This window comes from Equus asinus, unplaced genomic scaffold, assembly GCF_041296235.1.
Source record: "Equus asinus isolate D_3611 breed Donkey unplaced genomic scaffold, EquAss-T2T_v2 contig_120, whole genome shotgun sequence".
Taxonomy (NCBI): domain Eukaryota; kingdom Metazoa; phylum Chordata; class Mammalia; order Perissodactyla; family Equidae; genus Equus; species Equus asinus.
The window spans coordinates 23,504-32,895 of record NW_027224762.1 but is presented as its reverse complement, the minus strand read 5'-3'; the positions used below and the strand labels follow the sequence as shown (position 1 = coordinate 32,895).

The 9,392-nt window shown below is 57.2% G+C and overlaps 1 long non-coding RNA gene across 3 annotated transcripts; it reads right to left on the bottom strand.

Moving 5' to 3' along the window:
* Window positions 1-2,034: 2,034 nt before the first annotated feature.
* Window positions 2,035-8,085, bottom strand: LOC139042975 (uncharacterized). Of its 3 annotated transcripts, XR_011500074.1 has the most exons (4): window positions 8,031-8,085; window positions 4,349-4,747; window positions 2,826-3,060; window positions 2,035-2,539 (listed from the first exon to the last, which is right to left on the bottom strand). It is a non-coding gene; the product is annotated as an uncharacterized lncRNA (long non-coding RNA). The 3 variants fall into 3 exon arrangements; XR_011500073.1 differs by lacking the exon at window positions 8,031-8,085 and having other exon boundaries at window positions 2,056-2,543; window positions 4,349-4,724; XR_011500075.1 differs by lacking the exon at window positions 2,035-2,539 and having other exon boundaries at window positions 2,675-3,060.
* Between the last annotated feature and the right edge of the window lie 1,307 nt (window positions 8,086-9,392).

Here is a 9,392-nt window from a genome sequence, read left to right as displayed (position 1 = left end):
TCTGGCTTTTCCACACGCCGACGACCGCTCGTCGGCATGGACCCACCTTCCTTGGGGGACACCACCACACGACTCTCCCACTCGTCTGCGTGCCTTTCGTTGGCGTCGCTGCCAAAGGCGAGGGGTAGGGGTGGCGGTGGCAGGGACGGCAGGGGCCCAGCGGCTCTCTGGCGGGTGAGGAAGTCTTGCTGGTTCTCCTAGGTCGGTGATCTTTCTCGATCTCCACACACATTCTTCGTTTGGGGAGCCAAGAGACGCCCTCTGAGGAATCCCTATGGCCAGGGTCGATCACTTACTCGCTCACTGCCTCGGCCTCGGCCTCGGCCTCTGTCAGTCTTGTCTCTCTCCCTCCCTCCCTCCCTCCCTCCCTCCCTCCCTCGTCGGTCTCTGTGTGTGGACGTCTAGGTGGAGGCGAGGCAGGGAGGCCACCCACCCACCTACCTCGTGGTTTACCACACGCTCTACACGGAGGTAGAATTCCCATCCCACCGAATCCATCCTTTCCACGGGGCACAAGCCAGTGGCCTTCGGGAGTCTCTCTCCCCAAGGTGGCGCATCCGTCACGGCTATCTATTTCCAGAAGGTTTCCGTTTCCATCCCCTCCCCCCGAAAGAAAAAACGGCCCCACTCCCGGATCTGCCCCACCACGATCACCACCACCACTGCCGCCGCCGCCGCCGCCGCCATCTGCTGTCGCCCTCTAGGGTTGGACCGTTCTAGCTCTCTCCTCTGTGTGGAATCGCAACGTAGGTCGCCTTGGATGTCTGGCACCTCTCACTTAGCAGAAGGTTTTGGAGGCTCAGGCTGGGCCACGCTTTGGCCCGGGTCAGTGTTCCGTTCCTCCGGACGGCTTCCTCGTTTTCCACGAGAAGGAGCCGTGAAGACGGAAAGGAAGGGCGGATGGATGGCTTTTCCCGTGCTACCGAGTCCCTCTCCCCTTTTCCCCAAAGCGTGAGGGGCGGTCGAGAGGATCGTCTCTGATGACAAAAGTCAGAGGCACCCCGGGTCAGACACCGTGCGAGGCGTTGGTGTGTTCTCGAGAGGAGAACACGTCCCCGTCAGCGTTTCCTGTCGTTCTCGTTCCGAAAGGATTCACGCGCCACCCCGTCTCCCTCAAGGTCTTAGGGCTGTCGTGCTCCGCAGCCGTCACGTGTCGTGGATCCTGGGCACCACCACGCCACCCCGCCCCCCCCCCCCCCCCGCCATAGCTGTCGATCGCTATGTGGCACGCCTACGTTTGCCCAAAAGAGCAGTCCGATGGACAGCGTGGTGCTTTTCCCAGCAGGCAGGCAGGTGAGAGTCACCCCTCTAGAAGGTTTCCAAGCCCCGTTCCATTCTCAGAGGCAGCTCCTTTGGCCATCAAGGAGGCAGGCGATGGGGGTGGGGGTGGGGATGGGGATGGGGCAGGGGCCTCTGTCCCTCTGTCGCGGTAGAAATGATTGGGAAAGGAGGGACGATGGGCGTAGGTCGACCATCCTGGGCGGTGGTGCTTTGGGAGCTTTTTCTAGAAGAAGGAGCGAACGGCGTTCCCTGGGAAGGGAGGAAACCAGAGGAGGTCCCCCTCAGACCGACCTGGCACGAGAAGGACACACACTCTCTCTCTCTCTCTCTCTCTCTCCCTTTTCTTCCTGACTTGAAATCAGGAGACAAAACTCCCCTGCCAAAGGGGCCCTCCCAAAACGGGGAGTGAGGAAGACCTCCTTCTCTTCACGGCTGAAGTTCTCCCTGCCTTTCCTGGACGGGAAGGATAGCACCTACGCCCGCTGCCGTCGGTGACTTTTAGTCCCCCTGGAGAGGAAGAAATTCTTTCCCGTGGCCGAACCCTGGCGGTTCGTTCGTGCTGCAGAGGACGTGACCCTCTCTGACACACCCAGGAACCTCCTCGCTCCGGGTCGAGGAGAGGGAGTTCTGTTCTGTGGTTTAGAATGGTGCTTAAAAAGGGATGTCGCTTACAAAGGGTCCTCGTCCCCCTTCCTAAACCTAAACGGACGGCTCGGCTCGGAGGCGTGAGATACGTTTCGCATCCTCCTCGTCGTCTTCACTCAAAGTTTTATTGGAGTTTGGAAGATTTTATTTTTTGTCTTTCCTTTTTCTCCCCAAAGCCCCCCGGTACGTAGTTGTGTGTTCTTCGCGGTGGGTCCTTCTAGCGGTGGTATGTGGGACGCCGCCTCAGCGTGGTTTGATGAGCAGTGCCGTGTCCGCGCCCGGGATCCGAACGAACCGATGAAACACTGGGCTGCCTGCAGCGGAGCGCGCGAACTTAACCACTCGGCCACGGGGCCAGCCCCTTACTGGATTTTCAAAACAACTCCGGGGGCCGGCCCGGTGGCGCGGCGGTGAAGTTCGCACGTTCTGCTCCGCCGGCCCCGGGTTCGCCGGTCCGGATCCCGGGCACAGGACCCGGCACCGCTTGGCGAGCCACGCTGTGGCAGGCGTCCCACCTGGAAAGTAGAGGGGGATGGGCACGGATGTCAGCTCAGGGCCAGTCTTCCTCGGCCGACAGAGGAGGATTGGTGGCAGATGTTCGCTCAGGGCTCATCTTCCTCAAAAATAAAATAATAAATCGATTCGATAAAATGTCAAATAACACAACCGCGGGATCACGCTTAGAGTCACCCTTGGCCCGATGATGCCACTCCCCACCCCCCCCACCCCCCTGCCCCCCACCATTTGGAGGTGCCGTCAGTGGGATTCGTTCCTGTTTGTCCATCTTTCTTCCTCTTTTTTTTTTTTTTTTAAAGACTGGCACCCGAGCTCATTGCCAATCTTTTCTTTTCTTTTTATTCCTCCTCCTTCTTCTTCTTCTCCCCAGAGCACCCCAGTACCTAGTTCTATATTCTCTTTGAGGGTCCCTCTGGTTCTGCCGTGTGGGACGCCACCTCAGCGTGGTTTGATGAGCGGTGCCGTGTCCGAGCCCAGGATCCGAACCTTCCAAGCCCCGGGCCGCTGAAGCGGAGCGTGCAAACTCAACTGCTCGGCCACGGGGTCAGCCCCTTCCTTCCTTCCTTCCTTCCTTCCTAAGGAGGAGGAGGCAGGCACTGTGTGAAGTCGCCAGTGAGTCTGTGGAAAGAGACGGAGGATTTCCCATGGGAAGCCGGGGCGGGGGACACGGACCGATGTCGTGCGAACTTGAAGGTGAAAGATCAAAAAACCCACACACGCCTAGAGCGGCGGGTTGCCCGTTAGGAGTTTGCTTGCCGGGCCCATAACGCAGGGCTCATCGATGAGCCAAACCGTCCGTGATCCTCAAGCAGTCTAGTAGGGTTAGAGAAAGGAGGGGGGCACTCTTTCTGCCCCAGATGAGGCGAGTTTCTCAGACAGCCACCCTGCCCCAACATCTTCCCTCCCTGCCTCCCGGCCCTTGGTGGACTGCGGCCTAAGGGTGGGGGAATTGAAGAAAGCCGTTCAATGGGAAAAAGCCCGAGGCCATGGGAGAGAGCTTCCTGCACTTGAATGAAGCCCTGACGCCAGGCCCATCGGAATGAATGGGCCTGACCTCCCCTCCCCCCTCCCCCCTCCCCCCTCCCAGGCTGGCGACTCGGCAGTGGAAGGCTAGGGGTTTCTTCCGAAATGGTGAACCGGCCCCCTTGTCCACAGGAAAACCACACACGGGTACAGCCTAGGCCGGATCTCAGGCCAAGTCGTCAGGGTGGCAAGATGATGGCGGATGAGAGGAAACTTGTTCTGGGACCGCACCGCCCCCCCCCCCATCGCCTCTCTGGCTGAGAAGAGGGCTGGGGAGCGGTGAGGGTCAGGGGGAGAGTGGGGGCGGGGCCGGGACAGGGACCACCGGGCAGTAGGACGGGAGTAGCCCTGAGGCCTGCCTGCCTGCTTCCTTCCCTGCCGGCGCAGGGCTGAGAGAGGCACGGGGCACGCTGGCTCCTGCCCCTTCACTCATTCGGGAAGCCTCCTGTTGTTGCTCCTGAGGTGCCGGCTGCGGTGACAGACAGAGCAAAACTCCTCTCTCTGTCTATTTCTTCAAAGGCCCGAGTCTGAGCTACGACAGATTCCCCTGTGGCTCAACCCGCAACCTCCCATCCTGCCAGACCAGACCCCTTGTCTAAAAACCTCCACTGGAGGAGCTCTTCCACCTGACTCGGAAAGGAAACACCAGCCCCGCCTCAGCCTCACACCCACCACCACCACCACCACCCGCCCCCCCCCCGCCCCACTCTCCTCCGGACCCAGATACCTAACAGAGGGAACAAAAATCCAAAAATCCTGCTGCTCTCCTTCTACCACCTCCACTTCAGAAGAGTCAGTCTCCCCCGAACACCTCAGACTCTGTGACTTCCCGCGGCCTCCCTTTCCCCGTCCCCATTCTCTCCCCGGACGGGCCCCATCTTACACTTGAACGACAGCTCCACCGCTCGGGGCAGCTGGACACGATGTCCCAAAGTGGCCCGGACGGTAGCCTGGTCGATTCCAAAGGACCCACGCACGCAGTCGGCCATAAACGTGGTGTGGAGATCGTGGACGTTTGCGGGCCTCTGATCAAATCACTGCTCCGGGGACCCCGGCGTCTAGGACCCGTCTTCTCCGTGTTCTTCACACCGTTGCTCCTGGGCCGGTTATTCTCTTCCCTCTCACTGACCTTAACGTTTTGTCTCTGCCATTGAATTTTGACTGTGCGAATGTGACTTGCCGCTGTAGGGCTGCGTGGATCTCTCAGGCATCCTGCTGTGCCGTGCGGGGGGGGGGGGGAATCCTTGGTGGGTGGGTCGATAGACGTCCCTTTGGTTGTGCCCTGGAGGGGAGAGACAGAGGGGACGACTCAATCCACCACGAACGCTGATGTCGCTCCGATAAACCTGTAGCGGTGATTCTAGTTTATGGCCCGTGTCCTGAAAATAACTTCCCGAAGGGCCAGCCCGGCGGCACAGCGGTTAAGTTCGCACGTTCCGTTTTGTCAGCCAGGGGTTCGCAGGTTCGGATCCAGGGTGCGGACGTGGCGCCGCTTGGCGAGCCACGCTGTGGTCAGCGTCCCGCCTATCAAGGGGAGGGGGATGGGCACGGATGTTAGCTCGGGATCACTCTCCCGGGGCAAAAAGAGGAGAATTGGCAGCAGGTGTCAGCTCGGGGCTCGTCTTCCTCGAAAAATAAATTAATTAAATTAATAAAAACAACTTCCCAAACCTCTCTGATAACTTGAAGCTTTGAAGTTTTGCGAGGTGAAATCAGGTGATAAAAAAGTCCACGGACAGGGGCGGCCCCGTGGCCGAGTGGTTAAGTTCACAAGCTCCCCTTCGGCGGCCCAGGGTTTTGCCGGTTCAGATCCCGGGCACGGCACGGACACGGCACCGCTCGTCGGGCCGTGTGGAGGCGGCGTCCCACATGCCACAACTGGAAGGGCCCTCAACTAAGATAGACAACTATGTCATGGGGGGGATTGGGGGAGAAAAATCGGGAGGGGGGAAAAAAAAAACAAAAACGGAAGATTGGCAACAGGCGTTAGCTCTGTGAGGGCCGATCTTCCTCACCCAAAAACTAAAGTGAGATGAAATCAAATAAAGCGAAGGAAAAGATAAACCTATGAAATCCCATGTTTCTAAAAGTGGCCAAGTGTTTAGACATTGGCCAAGCGACGGAATGCTCATGGGAAGGACAGTTCCTAATTGCTGGCTTCTTAGTTTTCACCAAAATTAAGGTTCGTGAGGGTTAAAAAATCTACTTAACAAATGCGATGAAAGCCACTAGGCCGGCCCGGTGGCGCGCTGGTTAAGTGTGCCTGTTCCGCTTCGCCGGCCCGGGGTTCGCCAGTTCGGATCCCGGGGGTGGACGTGGCACCGCTGGGCGAGCCACGTGGTGGTAGGCGTCCCACATATGAAATAGAGGAAGATGGGCACGGAGGTGAGCTCAGGGCCAGCCTTCCTCGGCAAAAAGAGGAGGATTGGCAGCAGTTAGCTCAGGGCTCATCGTCCTCAAAACAAAACAAAACAAAACAAAAAGCCACTAAAAGTGAATATGGGAAACATCTTTGTGTTCAAGGAAAGTGAGATGGCTGCCTTCAGGCAAGAGGGCCTAAAAAGTAAAGATCGTTTTGTCTGTGAAAAGGTGATCAAAGTTTCACGGGGAAAATAATCTGAGAAAAAGGCCTGTTCGTGGTCAAGTGGCCTAAAATTGGAACGAGTGGACAGATAGAAATGGCGAGCGATAGGATCTATGGGAGTCTATGAGGAAGCCATTGGGTGTCGGCCTAATTCGGCCTGACAGTGTTTTTCGAAAAGGGCCTGACGTGGCCGTCGAGCACGCATCGCATCGTAGATCCGCTTTACACATTTCCTACGGCAAGAACCAATGCCCTTAAGGGAAAGGAGCAGCTTCCCCGTGCTCGGGCCTTTCCTTAAGGAGAGGCATCTTTCCTTAGGCTAGGAGCGGATGGTTGCGCTCACCTTTGACCATCCGGCTCCCCTGTGACCACCCAGGCCCAGACAACAGACCTGCCACCCAGCAGTGTCTGTCGATCGCTGTGCCGACAGAGCAGTCTCGCGACTATCATCCAAGGGACCTTTCGATCCTATGTGAAACGTCCTCTCTGGGGGTCTAGAAGCACTCTGTACACCCCACTTCCCGGGCACCCTCTCTTCCTTCGGGAAGAAAGGCCCCGGGCCACAGTCCTCACATTTTAGCTCAGAATAAACGCACCCCGATTTTCACGGATAGATTGGTTCCGGATTATTTCCGTCGACAGAATGGAATCAAGTCAATGAGTTTCAAGATCGGAGGGAAGCTGATGCAAAATCAGAATTTGTTTTTCTCACTCCCGAAAGGATACTTTTCTCTAACTTCTAGTCTCCTCCTGATAAAGACATTGGAAAAGGTTTCTCTTGACCTCTGAGGGAATCGACACCAAAGACAGAGATCCTCCATTTTGTCAGAATGATTTCCTAGGCCTCCAATGGAGGAGGCCTCCCTCGGACGGGAGCTCAGCTTTTGTTTTGCAACAGTTTTCCTCTCTCTGCTTGCCTTTAACATCTCCTTTCCCGTTCTTCTTTTTTGGAAGGGAAATACGTGCACCGCTGGGGAAAAAAAAAAAAAAAAGAATTTTCTAAATGACCAAAGAAGATCTACGACTGTTGTTATTTTGGTTTCACGGAGCAGTTCCACGTCCACATTTACTCCATTTTAAACACCCACACACACTCACAGCACGGCGCTGTGAGGATGTCCCGGGGAACTCGATTTGTGGAGGGAATGGCTGTGAGGTCTCTGCCCCCCAACCCCCACCATTTGGGTGCTTCTGCTTGTTGATGAGGACGGGAAGCCCTGCTGAAATCCATATTCTTATCACCACACGTGCATCTGCACCCATGCTCCCCCCCGTGTGTCGTCTTTGGGCTTTGCTGTGGCCCCGTGCGGAGGGAGACCTGTTTTGTGTTGTAAACTTTTCCGCGGCCAAGCGGCTCGGTCCTTTCCTCTACGACTTGTGGGCTCTGTCTGTCCGTCTGCCTTAGAGAGACCCTCTGGGCCGGAAGTGACAGGCTGCACACAATTCCTGACAGACTGCGGACAATTCCTCCGTCGTCACGGTCCTTCTCTGATGACGTGCATGGTTTCGGTTTGACAGCGACCCCCACCCCCCACCCCGCCGTGATTTTCTAAGTCCTCCCGGGAGCCCGGGAAGTGCTCGGGCCGCTCCGGGAAGCGGGGGCCGGCAGCCCCGGCCTGCCCCGTGGCATCTCCGGGGACTTTTCCACCTCTGTCCGCGTCAGCCAGCCGGCAGCCCCGCGCCCGGCCCGGCCCAGAAGTCACGTGGGGAGTCTGTCCCCTTCCTGGCAAGCCCACCCACCCCACCCCCCTCCCCGCCGATTTTCCAACACCTCCTTCTGCGCCCAGGGTTGCCCTGTGCTGCCTGGGAGCTCCGAGGTGGACACCCTGGGGCCTCACGTGGTGACCTCCCGCCCGCCCCAAGCGGGCCCAGAGAGAAAGAGAGAGAGAGAGAGAGACAGAGAGAGACAGAGACAGAGACAGAGACAGAGAGAGACAGAGACAGAGACAGAGACAGAGACAGAGACAGAGAGAGACCTGACCCGGCGGTGGGCTCAGGCTGTGCACTCTCGCTGGCTGGTGACCCGGTTCCCTCCCGCTGACCCCTCCGCGCCGGTCGTTGGGCGCCATCTGGCGGCCGCTTTTACAGAGTGGCCCTCCTCCGGAGCCCCGGCGACATGAGCAAGGGATGGGACTCGCAGGACGTCTGTGTGGTTTCCAGTGTGGGGCTGTGTGGAACAGAGCTGCTAAGAACATTCATGCCCCGGATTCTGTGTGAATGAACAGGAACGTGGCCGCAGCCCCCACCCCGCCCCCCGCCCCAGCCCCCGGGAGTGGTGGGAGTGGTGCCCTCCAGACCACCCTCGGGTTGGATGCCTCCCTCCCTGGAAGGACTCACGGGACTCCACAAAAGCTGACTTCCTGGAGGTCCAGCGGAGACCCCCAAGGCCCAAGGGCCCCCCCCCCCCACCCACCCACCACAGATCACTGTGGAAGCCTTAATGACCCAAGGCTCCAGCTACATACAGACGCTCTTAGGAGGCAAGATACACCAAAGGCTTATGTAGGTTGCCACTTTCGGTGGTTGTTTCCGCGGCGTGTCAGTTTTGGAACCCGCCACGCCCTTTTTCACAGAGGCCATACCGTTTCCCTTCACCACCAGTGAGGCGTGAGTGACTGACTTGGCTTCTCCGCGACCTGACTAGCAGTTTGATCCTGTTCCGGTATTTGGAAGAAGGCAGTCTCACCCATGTGTCCCCACAATGTCTCCCTCTAATTTTCTCACTTGCTTTTCCAGGGAACAGCTCACATCTTTTCATGCGCTTATCGGTCATCCATGCGTACCTCCTCCACCCCAGGTGAAAGTGCCTGCTCTGTCTATTGGTCTTCCATTCTTTTTGTATTTTTCAGTGTTGATTTCCCCCGGGTCTCCACTCCATTGTGGGTTTTGTTTTTTGTTTTTTGTTTTTTGTTTTTTTTTTTTGCTTAAAGATTGTCACCTGAGCTAGGCACTGTTGCGCTGCTTCCTCAGTTTCAGAGGGTACCTTTTTCAGGGTTGCTTTTTGACCGGGTCTCCTCGCCATTGTATTTTTTTATTTTATTTTTTTTGCTTAAAGATTGCCACCTGAGCTAGCCTCTGTTGCCCATCTTCTTCGGTTTCAGAGGGTAGATTTCTCAGTGTTGCTTTTTCGCCAGCTCTCCACGCCCTTGCGTCTTTTTTTTTTCTGCTTGAAGGCTGCAACCTGAGCTAGCTTCTTTTGCCCATGTTCGTCAGTTTCAGAGGGTGGATTTCTCCGTGTTGCTTTTTCCCCAGGTCTCCACACCCTTGTGTGTTTCTTTGGCTTAACGATTGCCACCTGAGGTAGCCTCTGTTGCCCATCTTCGTCCGTTTCAGAGGGTGGATT